This window comes from Ambystoma mexicanum, chromosome 5p, assembly GCF_040938575.1.
Source record: "Ambystoma mexicanum isolate Mex_15411 chromosome 5p, UKY_AmexF1_1, whole genome shotgun sequence".
In the NCBI taxonomy this organism is placed as follows: Eukaryota; Metazoa; Chordata; class Amphibia; order Caudata; family Ambystomatidae; genus Ambystoma; species Ambystoma mexicanum.
The window spans coordinates 1092248796-1092272309 of record NC_090930.1 but is presented as its reverse complement, the minus strand read 5'-3'; the positions used below and the strand labels follow the sequence as shown (position 1 = coordinate 1092272309).

At 42.0% G+C, this 23514-nt stretch overlaps 1 long non-coding RNA gene across 3 annotated transcripts in view; it reads right to left on the bottom strand.

Annotated features, from left to right (window-relative positions):
- Positions 1–10181: 10181 nt before the first annotated feature.
- Positions 10182–23514, bottom strand: part of LOC138481433 (uncharacterized) — a 94246-nt gene continuing 80913 nt past the window's right edge. For 2 of the 3 annotated variants that reach the window (XR_011274245.1, XR_011274243.1), the window contains one exon: positions 10182–15987. This is a non-coding gene — a long non-coding RNA (uncharacterized lncRNA). The remainder of the gene's footprint in view (positions 15988–23514) is intronic. The other variant, XR_011274244.1, reaches the window with a different exon arrangement.

Here is a 23514-nt window from a genome sequence, read left to right as displayed (position 1 = left end):
TCCCCTATTTGGTCTCTCACATGACCGTATGGTATTGGTACTTTCTGGGTTCTTTGCCTCCATTGTTTCTACATGGTCCCTGCCCTGAGTCAAGTAACCATTATACCTTTTTTCTATATAGACACAACTGTTCCTTCACCCATACTCTTGGGCTAATCACGTGAAATGGTCTTTAATAGGACTTAGCCCCCAAGCTTTCTGTACTGTGTTATATCTTTCTACATTGTGGGGCATCCTCTTCTGCTCACCATATTCCCAATGGACATACTCTTTTGGTATGCAAACAACGGTCATTCGAACTCTAGTCCACTGTTTCTGAATATTCGCCAGTGTTTGCTCATCACATTGCGTATATTGAAGCGGGTAGAATGTATCAACAAATTGAAGGTACAGCCATGGGCGCCATCATGGCGCCAAGCCTAACCAATTTATATGTAGAAAGCTTCAAAAGCAAGTTATCTATGCAGACACCAACCTGTATAGAGATCAAATTAAGGAATGGACCAGGTACATAGATGATGTACTGTTGGTGTGGGACAGTTCAATAGATCTAGCTGAGGCTTTCTTCGGCTGAGGCTTTCTTCGGCTGCCTGAACACTAAAAGCAACCACTTAAAATTCACGATGAGTTATAGTGAAAAGGAGGAAATAAACTTCGTAGATATCACTATTTACCATACAAATTGATGTTTAGTGGTAAAACCATATCATAAAACTACAGATATAAACTGCCTTTTGGAATATTCAAGTCATTTACATGATAACTTGCCTTTTGGACAGTTTTTACGTCTAAAGCGTAATAGCAGCTCAGTTAAAAGAAAACAACACAGGATGTTGCTATATAGTTGTATGTGGCCTGCTTGAGCAAGCTTGCTACCTCACTTCGAGGTGTGAACGGCCCTCCATCTCCCTGGTCATTTGTGGTTTCATGGCTGTGAGGCATAGCACATTATTCAAGCCCGTTAATCGCTCCGAAGTTGGTGCCACACATTTAGATCAAAATCCCCCCCGCCCCCTGTGTGTAACCTCTCCTGCCCCCCACAAACCCTCTGGGTCCCAGTGGTGGTTAACACAAATGACAAGGCCTCCATTTTAGGGTGTTTAGGGGAACCCTTGAGAGGGCCTGCCCCCCCTGCTGCTGGCTACATTTCATCACTAGTTCCCTGACAAGGTGTCAAAATTTCAATCCATCACCACATCCTTAACTTTGCATGGAGTGCTGGAGGATGTGGTATCAGGCTCGGGCATTGCTATCCACCAGTATGCAGATGACACTTGACTCTCTATGTAAATGTTATCACCAATGGACATACTCTGCCTCGGGGGTTGCCCTCATGCCACCAAAGACTGCATGACTCCTCTCAAGTCAATGTTTACGTTTCTCACCTCTTCATTATCCCTCCGCCCCCCCTCCCAGCCCAGCACTGGTTTGCTGGCCCACTGCACGGTCAAGGACCAGCATTTCTCAGACTTTGGCTGCCTACTCTAATTATTTAGGTTTCGTTATTGACTCCAAACACAAAGTTCGGTCTCATATATCGCTAATGAGGAATACCTTTGGAATCACCTTCGTCGCTGTCCAGTCATTTGGTCGACAGACAAATGGTCGATGCAATTTGGTCGAAAGACAAATGGTCGAATTTTTTATTTTATTTATATATATATTTCTCAGGTTTTCGTTTAGGAAAAAAAGGGTTTTTTTAGCAAAAAAAAGGGGCTTGGGGGGACCCCCCCCAAAAAAAAAGTGAAAATACAAAAAAAATTCGACCATTTGTCTTTCGACCAAATTGCGTCGACCATTTGACCTGTCGACCATTTATTTTCGACCAAATGACCTGTAACCACCTTCGTCTTCTGAAGAAGATTAAGCCTTCTCTATTCCTTTCGAACTTCCAGATTGATGCCAAGCCCTTTGTGCTCTCCAGGCTGGATGGCAACAACTCTGTTCTTTCTGATCTGTCTGCATCCTCATTTTCCTCACTTCACGCTGTTTTCCGCTCTATTGATTGACTTACTCATATAGTACACTGGCTAGGGTATCCCTTTCATATTCAATTTAAGCTGTGTTACATCGATTTCAAGGCACTTAACTCAAGGGATCCCATTTATCTGTCCGAGAAGCTTTGGGTATCTGGTGGTTCCAGGTATCCGGGCAGCCAAGATATTCTACGTTTACAAATAACTATGTGCCAGCGTACCAAATTCTCTAATCAGGCTTTTTCAGCATCCACCCGTTGGCAGTGGAAATCTGTCCCACGGTTCCCAGTGGTTCACATTTCCCTGAAATCCATGCCTGTAATACAATTCTACCCGCCCTTCTGTTTCCTTTTTTCCACCACTTATTTCCTTTTTCTTTTTTCTTACGTTGTATTTTATTTTTTATCGTTCCTCTAGATTTTATTTTCTCTGCTGGTTGTCTATTGGGAATAATGTTTTGCTCTGTACAGCATCTTCCCTCTCCAGGATAAAGTATTTCCAGGAGCACAAAGCCGGCTTCTGCTGTCACTCTGCGAGCATGCAGAGCCGAGGGCTTCTTCATGAAGTCCACTCTCCCTCAGTCATGCCTTCTAAGGGCCAGCCCCAGAGTAATATGTCAGTCCTGCTGTGGATCCTCTACATTTACTAGTCGCTTAGCATCATAAAAGGACAACTGTCATGTCTCCAACGCTGTATATTGGACGCTGTGTCTAAATTGGAGATTTGCAGACTCCATTTTAAAGCTCCAAGATTCATGTTTTATATGTGCTAGGTTGCACATGCGTGTGGCTGTGCGCTCAGTTAAATCAAGAACGTGAGTCAAAAGAATAGAAGCCATTGCGTAGATTTGTTTCGACCTCAAGGCGCATAATTAAGTTGAATGTTTACATCCGAACTGAAAAAGCATAATGTCGCGGAGGTTTTTGCCTTGATTACCTAATTGTGAAATATATTTAGGAGTTGTTGTTGATTTTATTGTGTGATGTGAAGGTTACTGGCAAACCCCTGTGAGTCATCTCCTGGATCTCACGGACCAGAAAAAGTGGAGACGGATCACGGACCTCCAAGGTAATGCTGTGCTTTGCTCTCCATGCCCCACACCTCACCTACCCGCTCCGCCTTCCCTGCCGTTTCCTGTTTTTGGCGGTGAGTGTAGGAGGGGGAAACAGGTGGACACAGGTGGACACGTGGAGTGGGAACAGGCAATGCGCTGGGGGGGGGTGTGCGTGCGTGCGTGCGTGCGTGCGTGTGTGTGTGTGTGTGAGCAACCCTCCGGAGCTTGTTGGAGCTTGCTGGAGTGCCTGTTTGGGAATGACTGTGCCAGATGCAGGTCTGGCTCTGGTGCTGGCACTTTGCTGATCCATCCATGTTTCCAGGCCGAGGAGGTTTGTTGTTATCAGTGGGTGCCAGTGGGCCTTTTTGGTAGCCCCATACCCTCCCACGTACCGCCACATACTCTGCATGCCCCTATGCCATCTCATTATTGGTTATTCTGCTGAGTTAAGCTAAATAAGATAAGTCTGCTGGTAGGATGGGCAAAGCAAGTCCTGCTGCATCCAGGAGGATTCTATTATCTGACAGAAGCAATAAGTGCACCAGGCACACTAGCAATGCTGTGTCTTTGTAAAGGAAATACAACAACTCTTTTACGCAGTCCACAATCAAATGGTCTTTGCAAAGCAAGGCAACTGCCCGTCTCCCTCAGACCTTTCAGACCCCTCAGTTGCCTCCTGCTATACCAGGTAGAAGCAGCCCTGGGAGATCTTCTGCTGAAATGTCTCCTATATCAAAATCCCAGGGCAGGCTGACTTTCCTCAGCATTGCAGCAGCGCCACTTTGCTCTCTGGCCCTAAGTGGTGAAAGAGTTTTGCATTGTGCAGGTGAGTGCAGGGAGTGTTCTTTGAGCATGACTGTTCTTCCTAATCACTCAAATGTCTCAATCCCTTCAGCACCCCCTTTGCAACCTAGTTCCGAGTGGTCCAGCAGAGCCACTGTCGAGGCCCTGGGGGCCTCAATCAACTGTCATTACGAGAACTGTGTGCGCAGGCAATCTAGTGTCTTCACTAATGAGGTGGCCCAGACTATGAAGATCAGCTGACTTCAGGCGAGGGACGGGGACTGGCTATTGCCGACAGTTATGCACTAACTGTAGATAATATTGTTGCACCTAGAGACTTAGTCTTTGGTGCTCTAGATAATGGCACAGCTGAGATATTCTTTCCACCCATCCCTACTAGTTTTAGTGTCATTGTGGATTGTCTCTCGGAAATGCCGATGGGGGCTTCGATAACCTGGCTGCATCGCCTATCCTTTAGCGTGTGCAACAGACTCAGCCTCTATCGTGAACTGACCTGTCTGGTGATAGCTTGTGGGGGACAGCCGTGGCACACTCTGACCATCAGGATATGTGTACGGATAATTCGGATCCCCAGTTTATGCCATCACCACAGGAAGTGCATGACGAGCTGAGGAACTCTCCAAGCGATACTGGCCCAGAAAGAATCCTGCCCAATTCTAGTTTTTTAGTTGACTGTGTGAATCGTCTAACAAATGCTTACCATGAGATGAGTCTCTCTCTCTCTGCGATCATTGACCAAGCAAAGGTCAAAAGACATGGCTTATATGGACAAATGGCTAGACATAATTGGCTCACTAACCAACATGATGGACGACTTTCCAAGTCTTTTCCTGTGTCGGATTCTAGTGTGGGGGGAGATAGCTATATGACTAACTCATGGAAAAATGAACAAGCTGCCCCCCAACATTGTGTTTTTGTTCTGGTCAAATGTCTACCTCTAACGAAGGTGGGGTTCATGCTCAGGATCAAGCTGCATATATGTATCGCTCCCTTCTCCCTCCGCAGGTCCTCAGCTGTCGGAGTCTCCTGGACAGAACTGGAACCGGAGTGTGCACATTTTTAGGACACATCCAGTGACCCCCCAGCAAGTGCTGAATTCTGGTGGTGTGCATTTAACCGCTGACCCCTTCATGGGCTGGAGAGAGAATAACTTAATAATGTGTTTTAGGGGATAACATATGTAAACAAGAACCTCGATAAGAGAATTCTGATCAAAGCTCAGAGTGAAGTTCTTGAAGTGAAAGGTATTTCTTTTAATTTGCTTCCCTGCCTACGAATGTTCTCTGATTGCATGTACTGCAAGGGCCATTATGTCTGTTTTTCATTTGCAAACGCTCATCTCCGATCATGCATTTTAAACTGTTGCGAGGCCCTGGTGGACAAAGATAGTGAGATTTATAAGGATGTAAGAGCCTCACTTTTCCATCTCCATGACTTCTGGTATGCCGGCAATGCCATGGCCACACCTGATGCTGGCTCGCTTCTCGCAAGTTCAGGCACCTCTGCCCATTCTTGCTGATGGTTTAATCATAGATCTGACTGGGGAGGAATTGGAGCTCAGACTGGCTCAGCCACTTTTTTCAGTGGCCAATATTTCGAGTCAGGCTAAGGAGTCAGTGCACAGTTTTGCACAATATACCATGCCATTGGGGTCTCTTTATTAGGGGCCCAACCATCTCATGGACTTGGCAGCTCAGGCAGCTCCAATTATTACACTGAGCCTAGTACTGCCATAAGTAGTCTGAACTGTAAATTCCATCACAAAAGCAGTCAAAGGGGGGAGATATGCTTAATGTTCAACTATCTGCTGCCCGACTGCTAAGCTGGAATGTAGCAGGGGTGGATAACAAACTGGAAGACTCCGACTGGCTATATTGGCTAAGACATTTTGATATATTATGTTTTAAGAGACATGGTTGAGTGATGACTCTTTGCTGGTGAAATATTTCCCAGAATATTGGATAGCAATTGATCCGGCTACTCGCGAGGGTGCCGGACGGATATGTAAGGCTACGTAAGGGCCTTGCTACGACACACTGGTGAGGAGGATGCAAAATGTATTCTATCTACTAATGGATGGCTGGTGGAGTTCTTATTATTATGTGAATGTGAGTCAAGCATGGTCATGGTAGGTGATTTTAACGATAAACTGTCAGATCTGGGGGTGACTACTGAGAGGTTGCTGTTAGAAGCTGCCATGGGGGATCCTTAGGAGAAACATAAATATGACAATGGGCGTCCCACGTGGTATTCTATTAGATTATATTTTTAATGCTACTGCTTTGGTCGAATTAAATGGGAGGGCTGCGGACGATGATCCCCCTGTCTACTTTTAGTCATGCTGGCAGTAATTCCCTAATCGACTATTGTTTGGTCGAATGTTATTCTGTTTGGGGGGTGGAACATTTTGAGGTATGTCCCTGCCCGGAAAGCAATCACGAACCCTTAATTCTCGGGTGGAATATGGTGTTGTTCCCCCGTTCTAAAGCCTATCTATATAGGTGTCAATCTGTCCTCAGACCACCGTTGTAGAGAATCTTGAAGTCAAAGTTCGTAGCTCCACACGAGAAACCGACTAATCTGTGAAACACTCTAGCTTGGATTTCAGAGGACATTTTTAAAAAGAACCGTGAGAAAGATTGAGCTGGGAAGTACTGAATCCTGGAACTTGGATTGACCTTAAACGTGCTGGCAGGATTGAAGGAACTTATCCCATCCTGAATGCATCCCATGAAGCAGTGCGATTGACTGTGGGTGTGAGAAAGGAGTGATGATGATAAGTGGTTGCTTGGCATATGTTAAGTATGAGTATTGCATGAATGCCAGAATGACCCTGAATGTCTCTCTGTGAGGATGGGCCAGTGAGTGCTATTCTTAGGCTGATGATCTCGATGACAGCTTAGTAACCTGATGATGCTTTGTAACCTAATGGCTGAAGAAGCACCTCCTTTAAATAGTAATGCCCGATACTTTGTACCTTACATCATTGGATACAACAGAACTGTTACATAGTGAGGCTTGTCTTCTTATTCCATGGTTGGCTGTAAAAGGAATACAAAGACTGTGGCCTATGGTTATTTTTTCAGACCACTGGAGAATGCAGCTCTGAAAATGAAACGTATTGCACTCTTTATCCTGGCTGGCACTTTTACTTAATAATTCACAACAGTTTGTGTAAGAAGTGGGATTCATCTGCAACTTACAACAAAGTGCAGCACACCAAAATTGGAACATCTTACCGGAAGGGCTCAGGCAGAAAACTGCACCATGACTGGACCAGTGAGAAACCCAGTGTTGAGAAGTACCAGGCTTGCTGAAAATTCCTAAATTCTAAAGACAGGCTCACGGAAAGCTACAGGATAGGATGCATAACGTACACAAGACTACCAGGTAGCTACCAACAGGTGGGCCCTGATGCATACCATCAACAAGCAGGGCTACCTCTGGGATACTGGAGGAGAATATCATTTTGATCAGGTTTGGGACTAAAAGTAATTGATAAGAATGACCACACAAACACTGAGGTTCTCCTGTTTAACTTCGGAGAATAACTCTTTGGGCCTAGAAAGAAGGAGGTTTGGGGTGTTAGCAGGTTATAGGGGAGGTGGATGTGGAACCTAAGGCATTTCTGAGTGCAGGCCAGAAGTATTGAGTGTTGATATGATTCTATGTGGTTTGTGGCTGTAGCATTTGTGTTCCAGTATGTTGTTGACTTCAGGGTGGCAGTTTTGTCGTGTTGTTATCCATCAGAATGCATAATTCACACTGATTTTGGTTCCCTTTTTTATGGAAGGGGCAAGGAAGATTGACCAGACTGAATCTGATCTCCTGAGTTCCACGTGGTGTGCGTTCATGTTGCATGCTGCGGAGACTAACGTGAAAGGGTACAATCTCTGTTTTGTCATGGTTTATGTGATTGGCTTCTGCTCGTTCTTTGCTCTGGATGAGCTTTTGCATCCATGTACATATTTATTTATGCTTTAAAATGGGCATGGTTGTTTCCCTTTGGGGATGTGTGACCATTTGTCTGATTGTTTCCAGTGGGCGTTTAGGGTGGCTCTAGAATGGCTGTTGGTTGAGATTGGTCCAAAGTACTTCAATTTGGTCTAGTCCTTAAGGGTGCTATGATACTATGTCAGTTATGGTCTTGTGGATAGCCAGGTTTTTTGGTAATATTCTGAATGCTAGGTCGTCTTCCGCTGTGTGCAGACACTGTGAGATTGATCTCCATTCCTTAGTAAATGTGCGGAGGATCATCTGTGAGGTTTCTGGTTGAAACGTGACACTGCTACAAAGGACACATTAGTTGATTGAGGCTATTCTGTTTGTTTGTACTGGATGAATTGGTGTGCTGAAGGAAGTCTTGGAAGAACGGCAAGTTGAAGGGCAGAATCTTACAGACTTTGAATAGAACACTTTTTCTTCTGTATAAATGTATTCAACAGTTTTTACAATCGAAAACTTTTCCATATGGGCTTTGTTTTGATTCTTTAAAAGAACACTTTGGAAAGAATTGCTCTGGTAAGAGAATTGGTCAAGGGGAATGTCTTTGTAGCTCAGCATCAAGAGAAAACATCTGGCAAGCCTGAACAATTAAGAACTTATTAAGTGGGTACTTGAGTGCTAGTACTCTTGTCCAACAGTCAAAATACCCTCTTTTCACAATGGCCTGGACAATATGTTATCATGGAGATTTTGGGTCATTTCAATTACTGGGCGATGAAGCAAAATCAGCAAAAGAAAAGCCAAATATGCTAAGTAAACTAGCTCATGGCGAGCAATGGAAGGGTGATTTTACAAGAACATGAATCCTTCTCAAAACAGTTTTCTAAGGAGGTTGAAGATTATTTATCATAATATTAGAACCCCATCTGAGAAAGTCATCTGGCAAAGACATTGTCAACTTCCAGAAGCTAGATGATAGGTAATTTGGGAATAAGTGAGGAAAAGTTTATGGCTGACAGTGATTGAAGAATCCTATATTGAATGGGTGTCTCAGTTGTCATAGTTCTAAAACCAGATAGCTAGTGGCGATTTTGCATCAACTTGAGGAAAACTAAGATAGTGTTGGAATTGAATGCTTACTCCACTCCTCATACTTAGAAAAGAGTTGAAAGGTTAGGGCAATCCAACATCATCAGTACACCATGCCTAACCAAGGATAATGATGGTTGGCTATGTGCTCCAAGAACAAAGACACTGCAGACCTCACTACACCCAATGTCTCGTGTCATTTTATAGCATTACGCTGCAGGCTTCATGGCCCCCCAGCAACCTTCCAAAGATTAATGGCCCAGTTACTGCATCACCATACAGAGTACACAAGGGTTTACTTGGGTAACATAATCCACATCCCAAACTTGGAAGCACAGCTGAAATCTCTATGGCTAAAGTGCAACACTATGAGAGAAGCAGGCCTGATTCCAAACCAAACAAAGGCTACCTTGACTGTTTCATTTGAGCAGTATCTTGGACACCATTTGGGAAAGGCACAGTAATACTGAGTGTTTAAAATAAATCCAGGCAATGCAGAAGTTACCAGTTCAGGAGAAGAAGAAAGATTATCACTCTTTAATAGGGCTCTGGGGTGTTACAGACCATTTGTATGGACCCCTTTGTCCAGGTCCAACCCCCACATTGATATGCCTGACTTCCTAATACCTTCAGGCACAGGGACAAAGCAGGATTTCAAATACCTTAAAAGGGTGCTGTGTATTCTTCTGCCTCATTACATACTACTTCAAAGAGCCATTCATTTTGCAAACTGATGCTTCTCACGTTGGATTAGGAGCAGTTGTCTCACAAGTAAGAGGAGAAGAAGAAAGACTGGTCCTACTCTTCAGCATGTAGACATCTCCACAAGTAATAAAATGCACAACTATGGAACAGAAATGTCTGTCCAGAAAAAGAGCAGTAGAGGTCCTAGGGTACTATTTGCTAGGAAGGGCCTTCACCATGAGCACATATCATGCCGCCTTATTGTGGCAAGCCAGATGTAAAGATAATTGTTGGATTATGTGGTGGTGTTAAACCCCTGGCCTTTCAAATGAATCATTAAACATTGGAAACCATACCAATTGTGAATTTCCAATGAGCTTTGAGAACCCTAGTGAAATGAAGAAGCCTAGGTAGATGGAATGTGGTGAAGTGACCCACAAACAACTTTAAGAAACATTCAATTGTCTGCATGCTTGCCATTCCATTTCTTTCATCAGGTGACAGACTAATACCACAAAAGTAGGAGGAGTGCTGACTAAAAAAGGGCAGTGTGAATATCTACCATCCGGCAGTGCACTCAGATAGGTTCAAAGGCCTGCATACCAAAATCAAGAAATATTTTCAAGGAATTGCAAGCTTCAGGAGAAAATCTTTTAATTGTGCATGAAATAACATTGCTCTCAACCAATGCAATCAAGAACTGTTTATGAGAAAGGCTTCAACTCAATTGCAGTGTTTCAAAGGTAAAGATGGAACATGATAAGTGCATACAAAAAATGAAAGAAAGATTTCCATAGTTGATAGAGGACCAGTCGTTCAACTCATTTCAGTTGCAGATCCTGTCCAGGAGAAGAAATCTGGAAACAACAATATGCATACAGTAAAAGAGACACATACAAATCACATGGTCACATCCTCCTAGACCGAAGTATTATACAGTGATAGCAAAAATAATGATTGAGAAATAAATAAAATGACAAGAACTACCGTATTCTTAAATAACTAAAAGGATCACTGCATCCCTCCTCAACACTATCCTATTATGTCCATACAAGTATTTTTATTCTTAATTGCATCTCTTCAGATGGGAAACACGTAGTCATAAGGCAACCAACAATAAACTTACTAGTATATGACAAAGATGGATGCATCAACCAATATCCCAACAAATTGAGGAGGAGTCCTGCACATGCTGTAGTGCCGTGGAGCCATTGATACGCAACGCAGTCAGGTCCAGGCCATGAACAACTGCGGAAATCGGTCATGGAGCCAGTGAGCAGCAGTGAGGATGAGACCAGCTCAACAACCAGAATGGTGAAGACCTTAAAGTGGTTGGTGTGTACTATTCCACTTCTTCTTACACCCTATTTAAAAACACAATTAATGTTTGAACTGATGCATCTCACGTGGGTGTCAGAGCTGTTCGCTCCCGTGTTCGACGAGATGAAGTAAGACCAGTCCTGTTCCTCAGCAGGAAGACATTTTCACATGAAATTAAATGCAGAACTCTCATACAAAGAGCCAGTGAGCAGCAGTGAAGACAAGTCCAGCACAACAACCAGATATCAGGAGAACGGGGAACCACTGAGAGGTAACAAGAGCAAGAGCAAGAGGTGGCAGACAAATTCCAGATGCTTTGAGGGCACGCAGAGCATCCCAGAAGTTCTCCGACTGAGAGGTTTGTGCCAGAAATCTGATGGAGGGAAAGGACGACCAGTGAGTAGCCCCACTAGTGGACAGAGGTTTGTGGACACCAGCTACTGAAGAGAAGTAGAAATGAGGAGATGGCCGCATGAGAGAGGCGAAGTGTCCTACACCAAACCTGGATGGGTGACTTCAGTGAGGAGAGGCTTCAGAGACAAGAATCGGGTGAATATCCCAGCATGGAAATCAAAATGAGAAGTGCTGAATTCTGCAACTTGATGGCAATGTTCCTACCACCACCTGAGAAGGAGAGACAGAGAGACAAAGAAAATAGAGACAGAGTGATACAGAGAGAGAACGAGAAAGAGAGAGAGAGAGAGAGAGAGCTATTCAGTTGATGAGTGCTAAATCCTGGAGCTTTGAATCAGAATTCCTAGCATCACATGAGAAAGAGAATAGCCTAAATAACACTGTTGTAGGGAGTGCTGAATCTTGTAACATGGACTCAAAACTCCTGGTGTTACATGAACGTGTACAAGAGACTAACCTGAGAGGCCCTGTATCCAGGAACTTTAAGGTAAAGTGCATAGTGACATGTGAAGAGAAACGGTTTTATCTGGCAAATGCTAAATCCTGGAACTTGATTTCATTATTCCTGGTGTGACATGAGAAAGAGACTAGGGTGGGATTGGGAAGCGCGACAGTGAGTTCCCATGCAATGCTGGATGGGGATATTAACATGAATTGAAGTCATGTTTTTTCTATATTGAAATAAGTGTGCTTATTGCTGAATTTGCTCCAGAGGGTTGAGGATATTTATCTGAGGCTGAGTGTTGCTATTGGAGTATTTGATATCATGTGTCCATTTCCTATCCCTCCAACCAACCACCTTTGTGTGATGAGTGGTGGTGTGGTTACTCACGTTTTGGTACACATTTTACAGCCACTTTATCGAAAGTACAGAATTGAGGAAATCCTATGCAGAATTTAGACTTCTAACCATGCAGTATTTGTCATAAGCAGTATTCCCAGAATACTGCACGTGTTAAATAGCTAATAATCTGTAATCAGGTGGGTGGTAAATACAGATGGTATTTGAAGCATAAAACTAGTCTTGATGGATGGTGATCAACTAAATGAGGAGGATTCTGCTAAATATTTTACAGTATTTTTTGCAGGTCACACTAAACAATACCTCAGCCTAATCTCCGCTCTACCCCCTGCACCTCCACAGTATGCAGCTCCTAACACTCCATCCAAGCAAGGTGCTACAGTCTTTGTTTTGGAATGTATAACTGGGTGGAATAAGCTCCAGAATTACAGGGAAGCTGTCCACTGGCATATGATGCCAAGAGTATGAATAAGCATTCACACTCAGTGCACGATTTGCCACGCAGAGTACATTCCACAGGGTGCTTTGGAAGTTGCATGGAGAAAATAAGCACTTGACATTAATGTAATGGTAATGTTCATAAAGGATGCACGGTTTGGGGGTTGACTACTTATACGTCAACCACTGCAATTGGTTGACCTGGAAGATTATACTATTTGATCAAACGAAGAGGGAGCCATTGCTATGCTTTTTCTGTCTATGCAGACCAAGGATATAGTTTCATAAATTCTTGACTATGGAGGTCTGGTCTAACATGGCGACATGTTTAGTCTAGTGCTATCTGTGTTCCTTAACTCCGTAAGGTGCAGTAGGTCGCGTCTCACTGGGTTTGTGGCTTAGCCAAGTGAAAACCACATGAACAGGTAAGTATGATGCAGAAACCCAGAAAAGAGACTGTTACAAGGTGATTTAATATATTTAGATGAGTGCCCTTTCTGATGACACATGTTTCGGTCTCCCTTGAGACCTTTCTCAAATCAGGGCTACTTAATTAAACATAACACATGTAGGATATTGCATAACATATTCCAATATTAACGTAAAAGAATATATGAGTACAATTTGCATTCCCATTTTACAGTTGCATGTGAAAAAAGGAGCAAAATTATATGCACAATTGTGCATCAAAAACAAGATGTAAAATATGAAAATAAAATACCAGACAAAAATAGGGTTGGGGAAGGGGAGGAAGAATAGGAAACAAGAGACAGATACAAATATCTTGTTAAGTTAGTGTGCTTAGTGTGGGATAACATAGATAGTTTCACGAAATGAGTAAGTTGTTCCATGTTACCTTATTTTCTTAGTTGCCCCCAGTGGGTTAACAAACTTGTCTGCTGACCAGTACTCGGGTTAGATCCCTTGAAAACATAAATGGGTCAAATGTCACCTTCGATTCTTGTGAGTATTGCAGATTAGTGTAGAACATCAGGCATCACTCAAGAGTTTACTTCCTATTATTAGTTTAAGCTCATATATTTCAACTGTGACTCTCCTGTATGTAATGTGTAGTTATACAAATATCTGCATTAATGCTTGTTGAAGCATTTTTGAGAGGTCTAATATTCTGTTAGCATTCTTGTATTCCATTACTTAGCGCGCAAGATTGCACAACTATATATCTCCGAGGCGAGTTGCCAACTCGTATTTCAGAATTAATGTTCATAAATATGTATTAGTACATCAGCTACTGTAAAATCATACTTGACATTAGGATAGCCGCGTGCACACGGTCATGCAGCGACATCCATATTGCTATTGTCAATAGGTTCATACCATTGAGATTACTGCGCGCACACGGACGTGCAGCAGTCTGTCAAAAATGCAGTCTATTAAGCTATATGGTTAAATCGTGCTTGCTCTTTCTAGACGGTCTCATACCTTGTGAATACTTTCAGGCGTTCAATCGCGTGATTCCTTTGACTCGAGGGGGCGCCATTAGGCGTCCTCTCCCTAATTATTGTGAGCGTTGGTTGCCATGAAAACGGACCACTGGAAGTCCGTCTTCGGTAATGGCTGTAATGTTACTGTTGTGTAACGTGGCGACCATGTTAGAAAGAGTCAGTCTCAACCTTCTGTGAATTGTAATGTCTGGCAAAATGAAATGTAGCGTAATTAGCCATAGAAGTTGAAGAGTGTTAGAACTTTAATTCCAGTAAAGATGGTTCATAATAATTACGAAGTGTAAAAGAGGCAATAATTCATTAAGACAATTATGTTTGCGTTCCAGTGTGGAATTGCGTAATTCCTTTAGCTCGAGGGGGCGCCAGTAGGCGTCCTCTCCATAGTTGTTGGGAAAGGCGGTTGCCAAGGACTACTAAAAGTTTGTGTTGTATATTACCTGCAGTGTTATGTGGCGGCCATCTCTAAATGAAACATTCAGCACGTTAAGTGAATTGTAATGCCTGACAAGGTGAAATGTAGCGTAATTGGCCATCATATATGAAGAGTGTTAATACTCCAAGTGCAGTTTATAGGTTACATAACAAATACAGAGCGTAAGTAAGAAATTCATAGTTTCAGTGAAATACCTATTTGGCTACAATTCAGAATGTGTATAGATTAGTGTTAGGATTGTGAGTATCTAATTAATTTACGTTGGAATAATCCAAATCCTCATTGTAATGTTATGTGTTTATCCATGCTGAGCCTATCCAGAAACGAATTATTGCACATGCTTGAAAGGATCACAGTGTGCTAGTGTCACTGGCTTCATTCAAAATAACATTTACTTAGGTGTAGAAAGACACACTTCTGCTAGGTTGCTGTTAATTATATTACAAAAAAGACACCATGTCATTGTCCGTGTTTAAACCGAGGACTGTTGAGTTCAGTTTGCAGATTATTCTCAAAGTGATCCATTGTCTGGCAGTTTCTTCTTGCTCGTAGAAATTCCCCTGATGGTATATTGAGGATGGTAGGTCTGTAGTGGCAGCTTTCTGCGTGTAAAGTTGAGTTCACTTCCGTGGGTTTTCGATAAGTGCAGGTTCTGATTTGATTTTGCTCAATGTATATCGTTAAGTCTAAGAAGTTGATACTTTTCTCATCACAGATGCCTGTGAATTGTATGCCCATTTTGTTGTGATTAATCCTGTTCTTGAATTCTGTGAACTGTAGGTCTGTACCTTTCCATATGATAAAAACATAATTGATGTATCTAATCCATTGCACAAGTTCTTGTTGGTATGATTCGTCCTTGCAAATGACCGTGTCTTCAAATAGATCCATGAAAATATTTTCTAGGGCGGGGGCATATTTGGTGCCCATTGCAATGCCCTTGGTTTGTCTATAATAGCAATTATTAAAGTTAAAGATGTTACACTCAAAAGTTAATTCCAGCATTTCCTTCACCATTTGGATCTGATGATACATTGATGCTGAGTCATCCTTAAATGTATGGTCTATAGTTTTTATTGCCCATGCATGTTGAATAGATGTGTATAAAGCCCTTACATCCAGGCTTGCAAGTCATTGTAACATTGGGTGCAGTCTCTTTTCTGGGTTTCTGCATCATACTTACCAGACCAAGGATATGTCCATAACATACAGATGTAATTTATTATGCCCAACCTTCATGTATGGATTGTGTTATATGATAAGAAACAAAGGTATAGGAAGAATTAGCACACATTATTTAAGGTGCGCCTGAGGCAATGTAGGTGTCTGCATTTGGCCATGAAAAGTCCAATTGTGAAGCCCTTCTGGATGGCAGTGAAGAAGAACTAGGCATTAAATAGTATGCCCTGCTCACCTAGCGTGACATCTGGCGCTCTTCCAGGATGTCCCCAAGGCATTCTGGGGGTTTGTAGAGTTGGCTGCAATCTTGTTTGGGAGCGCTGTGCTGCTTGCTACCAAGATGCCAAACCTTGACACAAAGCATGGATTAAAAGCCTCTTTATCTGTAAGGAAATAGAAGACATGTATCACAAGTTAATTAATGGCAGGCGGCACAAAAACATTAGAAAGCTTACAGTAGAACTTCAAACCATTAGTTGCTAGGACAAATTAAAATATAGTTATTAAAAAACATTTGAAAATGTGGTATTTGGTATTCTGTGGGAAAATAGTGCATCTTGGTCATATATACATTTGCGCACGCACCCTTTGCTTTTGTAAATGAAGACCAAACAAGTTTTATATTATGCAGATTTGGATGATATTTGAATAAAAAGATTGTTCAAACATAGGTAAACGGTTGGAAGTGACTAGTTGAGTTGGGAAGTGACGTTGCTCCTCTTGTTTCACACACCCCGTGATGTAAGAAGATTCTTCCCGCGGAATGACCTCTAAAGAGGCAGCGCAGGGAATGGGCCGGAACACGTTAGAGCGGAGCTCTGGCAAAACATGTGTTCCCTGACAAAGCATGTTTTGAGGCTCTTTCCCCGGACTCGGGGCTTGCCTCTAACACTCACACTTAGAAGTCTCTGCAGCACCACTCGTCTTCTGTAAGGAGTCTGCTTGATGAAGCGTGGGTTGCTTGGGCAAGCGTGTGGTAACTCTGCTTGAAAACAGACTACTCCTCCTAGCAAGATCGGCCCTGAAGCAAATGGGACACTTTCCGTAAACTGCATACAGAAACAGTCAAAGCCTCATATACTTGCTGTAGCTGTCCAGACTGGTATATATATCCTGCAATGTAGAGACATTTTTTTCTTAGAGTGAATATTGTGACCAATTAAAACTGCAAACCCCAACTTCCATTATTCGCTCAAAAGGGTTTCTTACAGAATCACAATAAGACATGTTTCAAATGTAAAATTCTGGACATATGTATGTTCCCATACACCACCCCTCCAAGGATGAGAGGGTTCCCCCCATCCATGTTTCCCATTTCCAGCGCTGTATAGAGGTGACGTGTAGAACAGCGGGATACTCTACAAGTGAAAGTCCAGCATCATGAGCATATTGGAGTATCCTGGCAGCAGAGGCACCAAAAGCCAAGTGTACACACTAGGAGTCCAGAAAGCTTTGTGGTAGAAATTAAAAGGATGACCAATTAAAGCCAAAACACTCATTTGGAAGTGTATGGCTCTAGGGCGCCACAATGAAAATGTAATGCTACACAAGATGGGCAGTTGCACAGAGACTCTTCTGGAGTAGATTCAACAGTGTACCAGGCCGGTGCAGTCAGGTTCAGTGTGAATTGCCCACAACCTGTTCTTTTTTCTGTAGCTTTATTTTCCAAATCCTGAGTGGAAAATTAGAAGTCCCAGAATGCAAACTATTGCAAGCCTAAAAAACTCCTGTTTTACATCACTGTACTTTCAGCACTTTGAAGCCCACACTAAAATACATTGTGTAATAAAGTCACTTAGCTGTAGAGATTCTTTGTTACAAACCTCCAGCTCACTGTCATGCATGATAAAAAGAACATTTAGCTATGGACATGAGAGCCAACCTTTTAAGTTGCATGTCAATCTAGTGTAAATCATTGATATAAGCTAATCTTTAAACAGGAGCTTTATTCTGTTTCTCACTTTAACTGTCTTCGGACCGAATACAGATTTGCCAGGTAAATGGAGCTGTGTGGGGTCTTTCAGTTGTAAATGCGTCATCACAGTGCCAATGGCCTGAACATCCACGCATGAAAAGGTTGCTGCTGATAATAAAAGAAAATGTGTGTGTGTGTGTGCAGATGTCCGTGCATGCGTGCATGCACGCGTGCACACATGTCTGGCGCTGACGTGGTAATGAACATTGTTGCAAAGAGTGCACTGCGCTACATATTCTCACTATCCGAGCTTAGCTGATGCTACATTTGGTTCTGCAAGGGAGATTCAAAGTGCATCCACCACACTTTAAAAAAAAGTGGAACAACGTACTGATGATTTATATTACACTTCTACTTCTGGTCATGTCGGCTTAATCATCACACTCTTTTTTGGAAGATGAGACTCATGGTTGGCCATGCTTTGGGCAGGCACCGACCCCAAATGAGGGTCAAGAGAGAGCCCATGTTTTGACCCAGGCTGGCTAGAGCCTCGTCGTGCTCGCCCAGCTTTAGGTATTAACCTGAAGTGTAATGAGCTTTCCATCAGCTCATTCGCAGGCTCTGCGAACATGGCACTAAGGTGCACGTGCACAAAACCTGGGCCTCATTACAAGTTTGCCGGTCTGGAAACAATGCCGGAAAAAATGACGGTAATTCCAGCTCTGGCATTTTTTCCAAATGGGCACACTGCAAGTTTGCCAGTGGGTGCCACGGACCTCCCAGCAGCCCTCACCTACCGGTAGATCAGTGGCCCCCTACCGGCAACAAAATGCCTGAATCGACGGCACCAGTAGTACCAGTGCTGGTGATTCAGGCAATGCGATTCCATGGCATCCTATGGGACTTCATGGGAATGGAAACTTACTGTCTCTCCGCCGCCCGTAATATCCCGGTAATACTGAGATATTGGATGGTGGAACTGGTAAGGGCAGTTTGCTGGTATCCCGCCAGTGATACTGGCAGAACACCAGAAAACTCTTGATGAGGGCCCTTAAAGTTACACAGGTTTCTCTGACACAAATGAAACCTTATGATTCTCTGTCCCAAGACTTGTTTTAATTGTCTGGTTTTCACAGACACATTACAAAATAAAAACTTGCTTGTGTTGGGGAACCCAGGACAGGTGAATAACGTTTTAAATTTCAAGCCAAAAAAATATCAATATAATCATTAAAGTTGTATTTATATGAATTACTTTGAACTGGCTTTACTGCAGTGCATTTTGGTGGGCCTGGGCCATATGCCTATATAAGCAACAGATAACTGTGATATGATAAAAAAAAAGTCATCTTTCAAAGGGGGGATTCTTAAGGTTGTCAGTAACAAACTATGCAAAATTTCTATTTTAATTTGATAGGAATATATATATATGTTTTGATCATTATTGTGCACAAGCAGCTATGGACTTTTTGAAGCAAGGTTACCAAAAACGAACAATAGAAATGGCATATCTCCGAGCTCGTGGCATGTCTAGAGATACCTTGATTTACAATACTGGTTCCAAAACTGCTTCAAATGATGATCCTAGACTCATCATTACATTTGACACTTCGTCCAATGACATTCGCAAAATCGTATCAAGACATTGGCATGTTCTTACCCTTGATGCTGACTTGAAACCCATTTTGGGCAAGCGTCCAACTGTAACTTACAAACGTGCTCCTTCTCTAAGGGACAAACTTGTGTCTAGTTTTCTACCTCCTATGGGCAAGATCCAGCGATCTAACACCTGGCTTCCAGCCTCTGATACTGGATTCACCAAATGTATGAAATGTAAAGCATGTGCCCATGCTATTGTTAAGAAATCCTTCCTGCATCCCATTACACAGGTTCAGCAGATGATATGTCATTCTATTAACTGTGATACAAATTTTGTTGTTTATGTGCTTTCGTGCCCTTGTGGGCGCTGGTATGTGGGCAGTACCACTTGTAAACTCAAACTCAGAATTCTTCAACATTTGAGGGCCATTAAGAACTCTGATCCGACATATCCTATGGCCAAGCATTTTAAATCTGCACACAACAATGATGCTAACTTACTAACATTTTTCGCTGTGGCACATGTACCCCCTCATCCAAGGGGTGGTGATCGTACTTTGAGGCTGAGACAACTCGAAACCAGATTCATTTTGGATCTTGACACAAAATTTCCCAGAGGTCACAATGTTGATGAGGAATTGCATACATTTCTGGGAACCTAATTTTGTTTCTATACATAATTTGTATTTTCATTATTTCTTATTCTTTGCCATTTATGCGATGTTTTCCATGGTTGGGGTTATCTTGTCTTTCAGGTTTATTGCTTATGTATTTTTGTATTCCTGCTCTATTTCTGTTGGTTCAGTCGCAGGTATTGACTGATCTTTTTCTGTTTTTGCACTTATGCTCATTATTTGGTTTCACCTGTCTGTTTTAGCTGATTATTTTGCAACCGGGGGAGTGTTGTCTCAACTATCCCTTGCTTATCTTGGGGATTTACATGTGGTCCTTTGTTTTAGTTATATTGTTCATTCCCTTCATTTTCTGACATTACTTTTTATTATCCTTCAATGCTTCGAAATGTTTGTTCTAGTCTACTGTATGCTCTGGATCTGTTATACCACCTTTGTGCCTTCAGTTTTAGATATTTTAACATCAAGTTTTGCAATTGCACTTTGATGATTCAGCTGCTAATTTTTGCAATTTTTGCACAGTTCATCAGATGGATGCACCAGCACTTTATAATATCCACCAATTGGAGGCTGGATAGGCGTATTGGTGCCTTGCTGCTTTATCTTGCTCTTTTGCACTTTATAATTGATATTTGATGTTTTAGCTACTATCTCTGCTGTTCGCACCAAATAATATCTTGCCAGTTTTAGATATTTTGACATCAAGTTTTGCACTTGCACTTTGATGACTCAGCTGCTAATTTTTGCAATTTTTGCACAGTTCATCAGATTGATGCACCAGCACTTTATTATATCCACCATTTGGAGGCTGGATAGGCATATTGGTGCCTTGCTGCTTTATCTTGCTCTTTTGCACTTTATAATTGATATTTGATGTTTTAGCTACTATCTCTGCTGTTTGCACTAAAAAATAACTTGCCGGCTATATTATTCTGCTGCTAATTTTTAACATTCAGGTCCAGTCCGACTGCTTTTAACCTGATTTTACATCTAATTGTGGTTGACTAGTTTCATTTGTCATTGCATTGCATTGTCTATTTTTAGTGTTGGTAATAACCTTTGTCACTGGACTAACTATGCATTTATATGGGAGACCTTTTAATACTTCGAGTGTGGCTTATTACATCTTTTATGCTATGCGATTATCATACTAATAATTTATACATTTTGTATTGATATGTTGTCAAGTCCCCTCATATGTATTTTTACATGTTTGAGGTCCTTCTTGCTGGATAAAAGCATTTGCAAAGCACTGTGCTCTAATCTTTTATGTTTTAGCATATATGCACACTCCCCTCCAATATGGCTGCCCCTGTCCCCTTGAAACTGGTAATAGCCATTGCCATTGACATAGTTGAAGGACCACTATTGAAAATGTATTTACACTGTCCAACCTTCTCCCCCGTACGTGATCAAGCGCTTAGTATAGCGCGAAACGCGTTGTTTGCAGGCTGCTGCCCCTAGGCGTCCTGTTGTTGTCCTGTCTTCTATGTGCTGCTATGTATCGTGTACTTGCTTTTTGCACGATGCGTTTTGTTTTTACCTTATGAAAACATTAAAGACATCAGTAATTCTTACACTGTGTCTGTTTGTTTTTTTCCGAACCTTTTGAACCTGGCATTCATGTTTGTGCCTGCGGGAGTGCGATTCGCCTTCTCCTCCTCTCTTTCCATATATATATATATATATATATATATATATATATATATATATATATATATATATATATATATATGTTTAATTTAGCTATGTTTAGATTACTCTACCCCAGTATTCCACTTATCAATTCTTGGCTAATCTTTCAAATAGGTATATTCAATTGAATTTTAATGGTGGCTTCCAATTGGATGGGCATCTATTGCATTCATAGAAATGAAGTCTTGCTATGTATATATTTCTCCTTAAAGACTTGCACTTTACTCACGCCTGTTTTAGAGATACAGCATTCTGCCACCATTCTTTTTCACATGCGTTTAGTTTGGTCCTACTTGGCTATTCCATCCTTAGCCCATACTCACTTCCACATAGCGGAATCCCAAGGATTTTGGAGTGAGTTTTTATTTGATATTAAATGTGATGGTTTGTGTTAATTTGATGAGTTTCAAGGATACCTGTTATACTATATGGTCCTGATTCTCATGGCCAATTTTGGCAGAGGATTGGAATGAGCCAGTGTGTCCCTATGAAGTGCATCCTGAGGTCACAAATGGGATGCAAAGGGACGTCATTTGGGGATTGCCAGGGGTTGCAGCTGCGACCCCTGGGGTCTCCCTTGCTACCCCTGTGGTCTCCCTTGCTACCCCTAAAAAACGAATACAAAATAATTGAAGCTCCTGGGCTGTTGCCAGCGCCATGTGGCTCTTTGTTTCTGGAGTGGCTGGCTTTCTTGTTCAGGCTTCTTAAAAATACAGAGGGTTCCACAAGTGTAACACTTTGAGCAGTGACACTGAACAAGAAGGAATAGCAATGACAAAGCATTTGTTTTTCTGGAATTCTATACAATAATTGCTAGACTCACTAAAGGTTTATTTCAGGCACGCTTCAAGGGGTGAGTCACTGATTTAGTGCTTTCATAAACCCCGCAAATTCACAATGCAGACAAAAACTTCGAAAACCATTTAGAGTAAAATAAGCATCCATTTCGGACTATATTTTTCTTTTCCCACTTTGCAGTTATAGCATGTTTTTTTTCTACCGTTGTCTCTTGCGATCACCACAAGACATTTCATCTCAGTGTCCCTGGCCCCTTGACAACATCCTTGTGCCTAAAAGCTTGCGTACAGTGTAGAAATGTTTGACCATAGCACATAAAGTGGCCCCTGCTTTCTATGTGCCACAATTAATGCTTTGTTGTAATGTGTCTATCTTTTCTATCTCTGTGGCATGCTGTTCACAATGTTTGTTTACATGTATGAGTACAGTGTGACTGCACTGCTTCCCTGCGCTACTCAAAATTATTTTAAACAAAGTTATGAACCCTCCCAATGATATGTATTTTGCCAACCTCTGAAGCCTGAAAAGTAGATCCACGCAGGCTTGACATGTGGCCAACTTTGCACATTTTGCTATAGCCGGTAAAATGGGTACAGCCGGTAAGATAGCTCAGTGGGTTGAGCACTTGCTGCTGCAATGTGTGTGTGATCTGCAGGTTCGAATCCCGGCAAAACAACCCATCCTTTCGAGGTTGATAAATGAGTACCTTTTTTATAAGGATGAACTCATGTATCTGTTTGTATACTTTGTTCTTTGTTGTAAATGTTATGTTAAAGAGCATTAATGGTAAATTGCTTTTAATATTTTGATATAAATATATTTGCAAACATTTTTGTAATTAAACTAAATGCACAATAAAAAATAAAATTAAAAAAAAGAGTAGCAACACAGGTTGGGTGATATTGTGTATATATTTGTTCCATATAAAGTGCTTAAGCGTAAGTGCTATATGATAACACATCATCATTTGGCCTTGGAAGTCTGCTTGCATTCACAGTAAGTTGGTAATATGGGCCAATAGACACTGATATTAACGATACATCTGGCGAACCATTCTTGTATAAAATGTATGTCACATTACAGTGATATCGTAACCATATTTTTCGTAGGGTACTTAGGTAGAATGCTATGTGATGCCACTTCCTATTTTGCCAAGGGGTGAAAGGTTGTGTTCCATCGCTTCCTGTGATGTCCCTTCGGGGTGGGTCACTTCCTGTGATGTCATCAGCGGTCAAGGGTTGTGTGATGTCACTTCCGCTGGCCCTGGCATT